We start from the raw sequence: 11,974 nt of genomic DNA, 5'->3' as shown, positions 1-11,974 counted from the left end.
ATATTTTTTTTAAATCAGGCCAACTCTTCTGCTTTCAATAACTGCATTTCTATGGAAGTACATTACTGGACTTTCTTTCCTTTATCTGTGACTTGTAAATGCAAAGTAAGACAAATGCTGTGTCTTACAATATATTGCTGTGGAGCTTTTCTCCGTGGGCCCCCGCTGAAAATGGGCTCCTGCCCCAGTCGGACTTTCCCGGTTAACAAATGTAATAAATATATAAGTTACCCAAAATATCCATACTTCATTTTCCACCTATTCTTCATCCCTCTCAGGTAAATATGCTATGTGTAGTTGTTTGCCTGAAGTGTATTTTACCTTTAGATCTCACTTCTCTAGATTAAGTAGCATACGCTGTAATCTTGGAGGTGCCTTTTTCAAGGCTTTCTGAGTATACTTTACAAAGGGTTGTGGTCATTTTCCACCTGCATGCTTTACTATAGACATATTCATAGACTTTCTCACATCCATACACTGTTGTTAAAAATTCATTTTCTATATGAGCATATCTATTTTGCACATCTGTAAATGCCCTTCATTCATAAGCATCTAGTCTGTTCTATCATAGGATTATATCTCGTATAGCAATCATTTTGACTGTTCATCCACTTGCAACACAACTGGGTTATTTTCTTTGTAGTATTTCATTATATTGCTTCTGTTCCTAGTTTCTTGACCATTTAATAATATCTTTCTTTTTCAAAGTTCCATTCCCAGGCTAAACATTGCTTTCATAGAGGCATAGCTATTACAAACATATAAGGTAAGAATTTTGCAGGATACTACATTATGCCTAGAAATCTCTGCAATGCTTGTTTGCCTTCTGGCTTTGTTTGGTATTTACATAATTATTCTAACTTTTTCCCCAGCAAGCTTAAGTCTCTCTGACATTAGAATATGACATTTACATTTCAGACATGTTACTCTTAATTTATTATTTAATTTGAAATAATGTTATTTTTACAATGCTTTCCAAGCCTTCAATTGTCTGTGCAAAAGACTTTGGAATACCTCTAGCGCCGATGAATTGCAAAAGAGTTGTTGAAGAAATCTGTACCTTCCTGATGGTGTATTAAACAAATGCACTTTGAAGTCTTCTTCATATAGCTGTGCCTGCCAAAATCACCGGTTAGCATCTAGTACTAAAACGCAATAGAATTTGACATTGTTGATACCACTTCTACAATAGCAAGCTCGAGTAATCCTCTTGTTTAGTCATTTTATACATTCAACATGTGTGAATCTTGACTTGCAATACAATAGTAACCATGCAATTAAGATACACTCTTTGTTCTAAATGCCTCTTAATGACATTTATACTCTTAATTTGCTTCAATGCATACTCAATTTATTCCCATGTCTTCTTTATCACTGGAGCTAAAGCAAGCTAGAATCTTCATGTTGTAGAAGTACTTTCACTTAGATGAGAGAATTCAAAAATGTTATCCAAAAATCCATGACATCCACTTTAAAATGTCTATCACTAAATACTAAAATGGATACTAGCCAAATAATAATGTTCATAATTTACAGCAAGAGAAGTGAAAACCTTGAAGGAGTTGTCAAGGAAAAGTATTCACATTTTAATGCTTTCAGAGGTGCACAACAAAACTGCATCTGACTGCTGACATCATTCCAAAATGATTGTTATAAAAAATAATATTAATGTCAGCCCTATGTGTACTAAAATCAAGACACAAAAAATAGATGGTTATAGTTGGATTTTCAAATATGTGACCATACTGCCAATCACAGATGTAACAATGACTACAAAATCAACCATATAAGGATGGCTGATCCTTTCATTTATGACAGTAAGATGGATGTCCGTACCTACCATAGAAAGAGGGATGTTCATCCTACAAGCCATGGATGTATGACTGTGCATTAACCATAGATAGATGGAAGACAGAAAAAAATGGAAAGTCCACAGATAGATAAATGAGCAGGATGACTAAGGAACAGTTGCTGCAGGTGGGCGATTATCATGAAAGAGTACCAGAGAATAACTTCCAGGTATATTATGACTACTGCAAGTTGTATTCCATTTCCTAGGACATTTCATATTGATACCTTTAAACTAAACAGCAGTTACAATTCTGCTACTGAGTCTTAGGTAAGGGAACTCCTTACATTTTTATTTCCCATGCCAAATGGGACACAGGTCATTGACTCATTTTGAGATGCTGTTTGAGTGTAACATACTAAGATACAGAGAAGTTACCTTCAGTATGAGTTGTGCCTTAAACAGCTTTTAACTGGTAGGGAAAATGAAACATTTTAGACACAAAAGTATGCCAATATTATTTTATTATAACTTTAAACATGCCATTAACAAATTATGAATAAACAATATTTAGAACCAATTTTTTTTCAAGGTAATGCTCTAAACTATTTTATAAACAATAACACTGTGGTATATTTACAACTTCATCTTTCTGTTGGCAGATAGGAAACCTAATATGAGGACTGATGCTGTAATTATTACAGCTGTTTACAGAGACATACACGTACAGCCACAATGCATATACACTCACACACAACACACACATATACTTACTGAACACCTCTTCCTCAAACTTTATTAAGTGAAATTTTATTCTGCCAAATGATCGTTTTGTGAATTTTTTTTCCAGGGGAAAAAACATTGGCTATCATTGGGGATTTGCCATTTTCCCCACTGTAGTGCAATCTCGGAGTTCGTATATTTAGTTGGGGGTGGGGGGCACAGAACCCCACACTGGGGGTGTGGGTGTGCTGCCTCCCACCAGGGTGGGTTTGAAATAGTGCTGTTTTTGTTGCAGTCCCTGGATTGGTCAACTGTTTTTCCCCTGGGAAAAACTTTGCTGAAACAATCATTCAACGGAATAAGATTTTGCTTATCAGAGTTCGACACAGAGGTGTTCGGTAAGTAGTGTGTTCGATAAAGTGATACAGACCCACACATACACATATATGTACATATGTGTGTACACAGAATGTACAGCTGTGCACCTTTCTTATCAGAAACTGAAGAGTTAGCCAGTAATAACCAAGGCAAGCAAAGTAATATCGTAATGGATTTGATCAGGACACTCATGACACATACTCTTCTGATCAAGTGAATAGAGTTAGAATTTCTCAGGTACCTTTGTGATAACTACACACACACCTCTTAAGCATATGTGGGAGCAGTTTAGTGTAGAGGATTAAGCTGTAAGTTAATAACAAGTTTTACCCAGCAGTTACAGATTCGATTCTATCAGCTTTGATATGCCTACTGTATGATTCCAATTAAGTCACCTAACTACGCAGTATTTCTAGGTCACCTCTAAAAGGAGTCACTTGTGCCTAGTTTGTTTACTTGATAACAAATAAATTAAATATGTATAAATAGGTAAATAAAAATATAAATATATAAATTATACAGTTAGATAACATTAACATTCAAAAGCATGCACAAAGATTGGACAAACCAGGCAGCGTGCATATTGTAAATGATATGATACACAAAAGAAGTTTCACTACTTCACTTTCTACATGCTACTAGCAGAGAAATTAAAATGTAAAAAATAAACTTTTCTTTGTAAATAAACTGTTCTTTGAAGCATAATAATATAATGTTTTAAAAAAAAATTTTAAAAATCTCATAAATTCAATGACGGTAGCTCCCCTACAAGTGGCTGTACTGCTTATCTCACTATCTCTTAACTCCTGTATTAGACATGTCCAGTTAGTTAGTCACTTCATTCCTCAAAGATATGCCATAAAACAATATATTTTTTAATGAAGAACAAGCCAAAAATATGAAACAAACATCTCCACATTAAGACAAAATATAGACAGAGAAGTATCCTGCATGCACAAAAAAGATACACAGCAGACTCGTGTGTGTGTGTGTGTGTGTGTGTGTGTGTGTGTGTGTGTGTGTGTGTGTGTGTGTGTGTGTGTGTGTGTGTGTGTGTGTGTATACATATAAGAAAAACAAAAACATGACAGAAACAACTATACACTTTACAGGAGGAAGGATGAAGCACAATGAAATCCATTTATAAACTGCGGTGGTGGTGCTGCAGTAGCGTTGTTGCCTCACAGTAAGACATTGTCCTGTTCGATTCTCAGCTAGAGTGTCTTCTGTGTGGAGACATGCGTGAATGGGCGTACCTTTGTTGAAGGTTGTGCATCAGAGCTGGCAACTCGGCACGTAAAAATGTACTGCCAATCATTAGCGGACCAGAGTTCCGCTGTGGCGACCCCTAACTGGGAAAAGCCGAACAACACAACAACAATAATGACATTTAATTGGTAAAATGTTTTTCTTAAATAATGTCATTGTGTAATAACAATAATCCATTCTTGAATGTGTATAATGCAGGATAACCCACACCCAGTAGTGGATTATTGCTAAGATATAAAGCAAGCCTGCTGATGTGAAACTGGAAGTAGTGAGAGCAGAAATGAGGTCTATTCATTTTGTTATTGATGGACTTACTTGAAGCATACTCCTGGAAGGAATGCTTATTGCAAAGAGAACACACTCATTTGAAACTGACTGGACAACTTACAAGACACATATTAGGCATTTTCAAGACAGGAAAGGTAAAACAAATAAAGAAATATTTTCTTTTATAAGCAGATGAAAACACATTTCAGACAGTCTACATGTATTTTGTTATAACTTTCTTACACTACAAGCATCTGTCTTTCCAGTTACTTTTTGCCCGCAATTCTATCAGAGACCAGTAGATGGAACTATGACTTTATTGTATTTTTAAATCTTTTTATTGAAAATGTATTTTAAAAACAATGAATGATATAAAACAAGAGAGAACATAAATGTTATAGTCTTCTCCTTGGCTTCCCATTATATATATATATATATATATATATATATATATATATATATATATATATATATATATATATATATATATATATATGTATGGGTTAAATTATCACTGTTTAAGAAGCAGTAATGTTTTATTGCTTCTTCTAAGCATAATACACACTTGTTTAACTAGTGAAATGACAGTTTTTTACTACGCATTTCTCCTCTTTTCCTTAGCTGCATCTGAAAAGGTTCCAGTGGGTTAATTTTCTCTCGCCTTTATCAAATGACAACAGTTCCCTACAGCATAGTGTTTTGTAGTGCAGCTTCAATTATGAATTCAATTGCCTTGCTTCTGGGACAAGCAGTATATTAGGCATCAGCTGGTGAAAGATATTTTGGTGCATACACTGTCCTTTGCTTTGTAGCTGTATGTTATGCTCTAAATGCCCTAAACATGGACTAAACTCTTGGCTGGGTTTATAAGGGCCTCAAGGCTATTAGCCTAGTAACCTCCTATGATCCTATATCCCTATGATAAATGGAGCAACAGTTAGCAATACTGCCTCAAAGGGCTTAATACTCTGATTTGCTTCCTAGTTGAAGTGCTCTGTTGTAGAGTCTATATATGCTCCCAGAGTGTTCAAGGTTTTCCCCAGAATATCTTAGAGAGTGTGCATCTGTGTGGGTTTGTGTGTGTGTGCGTGTGTGTGTATCTACATGTGTGTGTGTGTGTGTGTGTGTGTGTGTGTGTGTGTGTGTGTGTGTGTGTGTGTGTGTGTGTGTGTGTGTGTGTGCGTGCATGCATGGCACGCACGCACAGGTTAAGAGGTGCATTCATCTGCCTGTCTGTCTGTCCTGTGACAGGTTAGTGTGTTCTGTCCTGGATGCTCTGGCTCAGCTGGATCATTTTGCCTGAAATTTGCCTACAATCTTTCATTACATTTTCTATTGACAAAGGAATGTATCATTTACTGTATACTTCTTGTATACATCTAAAAATGGCATGTCAGTTGAATGCATTTTAAACTGGTCTTTTTAACTTTTTATCAAGTTAAAAACTATTGCATCTGATTTTATCCTCTATTTTTTGTTTCCTGGTCTTAGATTAATTTTGCACCCATTCTGTCTGCATTAAAATACATACATTTTAGTTCACTATGTTGATGGGGTCCACTAGGACTCATCAATACATCCAAGCTGGAATCACAACAGCTTGTCAAAATCTCATAAATGACAGCTTAAGTACATACGTTCATCTAAAACAAAAATTTAAGGTCTTCATTTTCCAGGCAAGTGACACATACAGAAATCACTTTATGTAAGTGTTAATTCCCCTGCACTCCCCATGTGGTGAAATTATTCTCACTTTAAGGTGTTTGAATTTCAGAGAAAAAGCGATCAATTAGAGGCAATACACACCTATTTTAGACTTTCTCTAAGGTGCACTGACCTCAGACTGTGTATAAACCCCTAACATGTCAGAGCCCTACAGTCCCACTGCAGTGTGAAGTGAGAATCATAATATCACAACTAACACCTTTAGCTATTATTCTTAAGCAACTCTGATTCTAGCATGGGTATTCCCAACAAGCAGCCAGAACCCAGATCACTATGTTCTGACTTTTTAATAAAAGGTAAACTTAAACTTTTTTTGTTTTTTTTTCTTTTGTTTTTTTAATAACTTTTATCCAGTTGGATATTTGGGAAGGCTCATTGACATACTTGGTAGCACAGTACATCTGGCGGAAATTTCGATAACTACTGACTTTATGATCATGTCATCAACCGTGAAGTCATACATATAATGATATTCAGTTGAAGAAGGGGCAGATCTGTAAAGTAATCACCATTTGAACGTGAACTGGATTTGTTTGAAAGTGCATCGCCTTGAAAGACCTAGGAAACCTAAATATGCAGTCAGAGTTTTCAGGGAATTTCTGCAGAGGTTTCTTAAAAATAGGAGTTCAGCTCTTATCTCAAAAATAGTTTTTTGTGACTTAGGGTTATGTCCATCAGGGCCAACTTATGAGCTGCAGTGTCTGAGATCACAGCAATGCCCTTTTGCCAGAAACTCGTTAGTATATCTCATGTCAGTAACCACAGAATAACCCGTGAAACCAGTGTTGGGGGAGGCTTACATATGGAGAAGGTAGTTTTCCAGGAAGTGCTTTTAGAGGACTCTCCTGATTCAGCTAATAGGCACTTGAAAGCCAAAACAATGAAAGCAGCTGCAGAAGCAAATACTTTGGTATAATAGGAATTTGGAAAGACCACAAAGAAAGACTAATGGCATTACACGTTATAGCAATAATTATAGCAGACAGTAGGCCCTTGGTGAGACTTTTTTAAGCTAAAATAAGGATATGTTGACCCATCTAGGGGGCATTGCCAGGTGCAGAAAGGAACCTTTTGAGGAACTTATTAATCCCATGAATGTATCTTTCTATAAGGAGGTACTGCCTGAAATATCTGGTGACTTTGGCTCTATCATTGTAGCTGAAGTCACAAGAGGCCAGAAGCCTCTACAATTGTAAGATTACACATATTGATAATATCTGGCCAGAGATGCTGAATACATCAGTCTGGATTTGAATAACATGGCTAATGATAATGTTTTATGGAACTGTTTCAAGATACCATAGTTAACTCACCCATTTAGTGATTTCTGGGATGTGGGATGTGGGGATATGGTCACCATCTTTATGACTGGGATCACAGGATGTGCTAGAACTATAGAAAGATCACACTCTTCAGCAATGATTAAAAAGGCTATAAAGAGTGCTGCAGAGGAGACTTCAGCCGATAGCTAAATATTGGATTCAGGAAGAACAATACATATTGCATTCAGCTCCTCAGCCTGCTGTAGTTGTTTGTGGGGTTGTAGGAGTTGACTAATCTAGCCTACAGTTGTTTAGCATTCTTGGGGAAGATTTATGACTATGACCCCTGTCGTATGCTATAGGACATTCTTTGAGAGGATACAGTGCCAGCAATACTGCTGCATTCCATCCAATTTCTCTATAAATGTAGTGAGAGTTGCCTTTACAATCTTGATATTAAAGCAGAATTGTTCAGGATATGTGTCAGGTTCCACCAAATCTGCATGTAATCATGTCTATTCTTCATAATTTTAATAAAGAGGAAATCAAAGCAATGCAAGGTTGGGAGGGTATCCAGTTTGGTGCTCTAAAGTAGATCATGCCTACTCAACCTGATGGATTTCTATGAGAAGGTCACCAAAGCAATAGACAAGGGCAAAGCTATGTATACTATCTACCTCAACCTGGTCAAAGCATTTGACTCAGTATCCCTGTGACGATCTGAGGTATTGCCATCTGTGCCAGGGAGAGTAGGGCAGTGAATGTGAGGCATGTGTCAGTATAGTTGGCTGGAGATTTGTAAATAGTTTTGTGTAATTTGACTATCATACTGACTTGTGCAGATGCTTGTGTTAAAAATGTATTAGCAGTGTTATTATAACTAATTGAATGTTTATGTTTAAACAAAGAATTCTGGAAGGGAAGAGTAAAGCTTTTTGAACTTGATCTATAATTTTCAAATACTGCAACAGATATTAGAAAAGCTCTGAATGTGTATTGTACCACAGTCACATGATCAAATGTGATGTCATTCTACAACAACACATCTTGTTTAGTTTGGTTTTCTTTGGAACCTGATATAAAAATCTATGAAAGTTATCACATGTCAGTTAGTGAGTTCAATTCAGTTAGTTGGAAGCTCATCATCTTGCCTTATGGAAGCAAGCATCTCAGCATCCTATCTTGCCTTGCTGTATTAATTAAGATAGCTAGGGAACAGTTATTCTTTAGAAAGTCAGGAAATACAGTGAGATTAGTTTAGTAGAGGTTTTTCTGCATCTGTTTGAATCTGTCTGTGTTATTTTATTTCTCCTGTGATTGAAACTCTAATGTTTATTGTACTTTGATATTTAGTATTCTCATGTTTTCTATGTTCTTATTTATTATTAAATAGTTTTATACATTTTATTGTGGCTGGTCTTTTAGAGAATACTTTTAATGTCTTGAGAGTATCTAAGCTTATTTAAGTGACACCTTGGCCACTCCAAACAACCTAGCTGTTTTGGTTACACTCTACCATTTATGTTACTATTGATTTTACTCTGTATAATTGGATACTCTTGTAAGATCCTGACAGTGATTGACTGGTGGCAGTGATGTTACCTCATAGTCTGGACAAAAGGGGTACAGCTAGTAAATCTGTACCAGCCTTTCCCAGGAGAGTATGTGTGTGTGTGTGTGTGTGTGTGTGTGTGTGTGTGTGTGTGTGTGTGTGTGTGTGTGTGTGTGTGTGTGTGTGTTGAAATCAAATACCCAGGTGTGGGTGTGTCAGCTACATGTAACTGGGACACAGTGCTCCAAAGTGAGTCTTGTTTGGGATCTGGAGAGACAGACAGTCCAGTCCCAGTGGAACATGTTCCCTGTGTGCTCTTGGGGAAAACTGTGTTTGATGCAGACAGCTGCATTTGAAAATACAGTGCAAATTAACTCCTGTTTTTAGTGACTGTCTTTCACCAGTGTCAATGGTGAGAATTGAGGCTCCTTAATTACTGACCTGGAGTAAAGAGAGGCCATCACAACCCCACTCAGGCATTGTAGACATGCTGAGAAAATTAGTTATAAATCCCTATATCACCTGCTGAATAGCTAGTTGGCTCACCATTAGGACAGCAGAAGTCAGGAGAGGGAGTCTACCTGAGCAAAAAGTCCAGCCACTAGAGGAGTCTCCCAGGACTGGGTGCTGGGGCCACTCCTTTTTGGCATCTACTTCTTTGAGGTCAAGCCCAACATCAAGGCCAGTGTCTGATCAAATTCACAGATGATTCCCCAAAGATACAAGCATCTTCCAAGAAGGCCTCACACAGACTAATAACTGGTGCCAGATTCATGGTTTAAAACTCAATGCCAAAAATGCATAATAATATTTTTCAGAAAGACAGCCACCCTGGTGAAATTACTGCATAGATAATACACCCTTTAGAGTTAACCCTGTGGACAGGGACTTGAGAACTTAGTAATCTTGTGGAGAAATTCCATGACTATTTCTGGTAGTCGTGATCTTGATCCTTCAGTCTCTGCCCACGGGTTTTAACAAAAGGTGCAGGTGGGATTGCAGAATGACCAATGAACTAATACCATTTTGAGACCTCATCTGACTTTTCACCACCGCAGAATGTTTCAGCACCCCAAACATTATATCTATGGTACCATTTTACTTATCAGTGCCATGCTTTCTTTTAGCATTAAGAATGATAAAAACTGTACTGGAACTCTTTCACTAAGGGCAGTTGGCCTTTGATCATCGTGTGTCTACTGTTGTAAGGAATTCATTCTGTGTTGTACAACTTATAAGCATGGCTATGGCATCTAGGTTCAAGGATTCTTTGTTGCATTGTAGTCCACAAAAAATGCTGCTTTGAAAATGCCACTAAGCAACAGCAGAAAAGCCACAAAGCTTCTCAGGCAAACTATGAATATAAAATGGCAGAGTGCTGCTAAGCACTTTTATTCTTTAACTAAACGGCGCTCTGATGAAGTTCTGTTTAATTCATGAATGAAAGCGTTTAACAGCATTCTGTCTGACGTAGTGTTTATAAAGTTGCCATTTTTTATACACATATATTGTACTATTGTACACTGCCCTTATTAGACCAATCATCAAGTACAATGCTACCTTCTTTATGTACCTGACCAGGCAAATACAACTGGAGCATCTACAGAAGCTCCTCACAAAAGGAATATATGGTATACAAAACACATCATAAGTCGACCACCTCAGAGCCTTGTCCTTATAATCAGTCTTCAACAGACTGCAGAAAGCAGATCCTTTGATCCAGTCCTTATGGACCTGTGGCAGAACCTCAAAACAAATAACATCCGAAACATCTGATCTAGGGGCCTAAACCTCATCTCTAACATTAATAAGACATGTTGTATAAACAGATATGTGTCATAGAGACTACCCATTTTCTGGAACAGACTTTCCAACCATGTGGAGCAGAGTTCCTACCTGCACTTATTAAAGCACAATTTGGATCAGTGAATGAGTAATCATAAATTTACCCTTGATGTGCTGTCTCTATTAGAAAAAAGCATGTAAATCCCGAGCACTCCTGCCCGAGTTATACCCCCTATAAAATGAGTGGTATCATAACCTGCCCAATACAGATGGGAAGCATGGCTGGGCTTACAAAGGCCCTTTAAAGTCATTAGCATAGGAATCAGCTATGAACCTATAATGTCGTTTGCAGATTATGTTCTTATTGGCCTAATATGACTCTGACCTTCAATGTGCGGCTGAGTGATTCACTGCTCCATGTAAAGCAGATGAAAATCAGCACTTCCAAATCTTATTCATAGGTAGGTACTAGGCTATCGACCCAAGGGCCTAAGTAAGCCTAGCCAACAAGGTTCCCTGGCTTACACCACCCAAGAAAATTAATTTCCTGAGCCCCTGTCGAGCAGAGCCACAGAAGTGATCCCCGGGGTTTATTTCCTATTTCCCATCCACTCGTCAAGATTTTTCTTGAAGAGTGCTAATGAGGAACTTTGTTTGACATAGATGGGTAGCTTGCTCCAGAATATAGGAAGTCTCTGGGACAGGAATCTATCCCTTCAGCATGTCCTGTCTATTGTGGTGACAAGGTTTAGGTCCGTAGAGGATGAAGCTCGGAGGGATTGGGATTTCTTTAAGTGTAGCATGTCCAACAGCTCTGGGTTTAACATAGCTTTATATGTTAGGCAGAGATCTCCTCAGAGTAGGCGATATGCTACAGAGTAAAGCTGGAGCTTTTTGAGATGGTCAGTGTAGGGCATCTGTTTGAGGCCAGTAATCCACTTTGTGAGGTACGTCTGTGGCCTGTCCAGCTGCTGCAGATGTCTTGTGAGGTACATTCCAAAAGGGGCGTAGTGCTCTATATTGGGTCTAATGAGTGCCGAGTAGAGGGGAACAATGACCTCTTCTTTCCTGGATGAGAACCCTTTTGTGATGAGGTGTGCCACACAGAAGGATTTCCTGACTACTGTGGTGATGTGATTATCAAAGGAGAGACTACTGTCCACCTGGGTCCCAAGGTCTCTTATCACACATTCAACATTAAGTAGACTGCCGTTTATGTGGTAG

The sequence above is a fragment of the Protopterus annectens genome, chromosome 8.part0, assembly GCF_019279795.1.
Source record: "Protopterus annectens isolate FY-2018-M chromosome 8.part0, PAN1.0, whole genome shotgun sequence".
NCBI classification, from domain to species: domain Eukaryota; kingdom Metazoa; phylum Chordata; order Ceratodontiformes; family Protopteridae; genus Protopterus; species Protopterus annectens.
The sequence above is the reverse complement of the archived record's forward strand: the minus strand, read 5'-3'. Positions refer to the sequence as shown.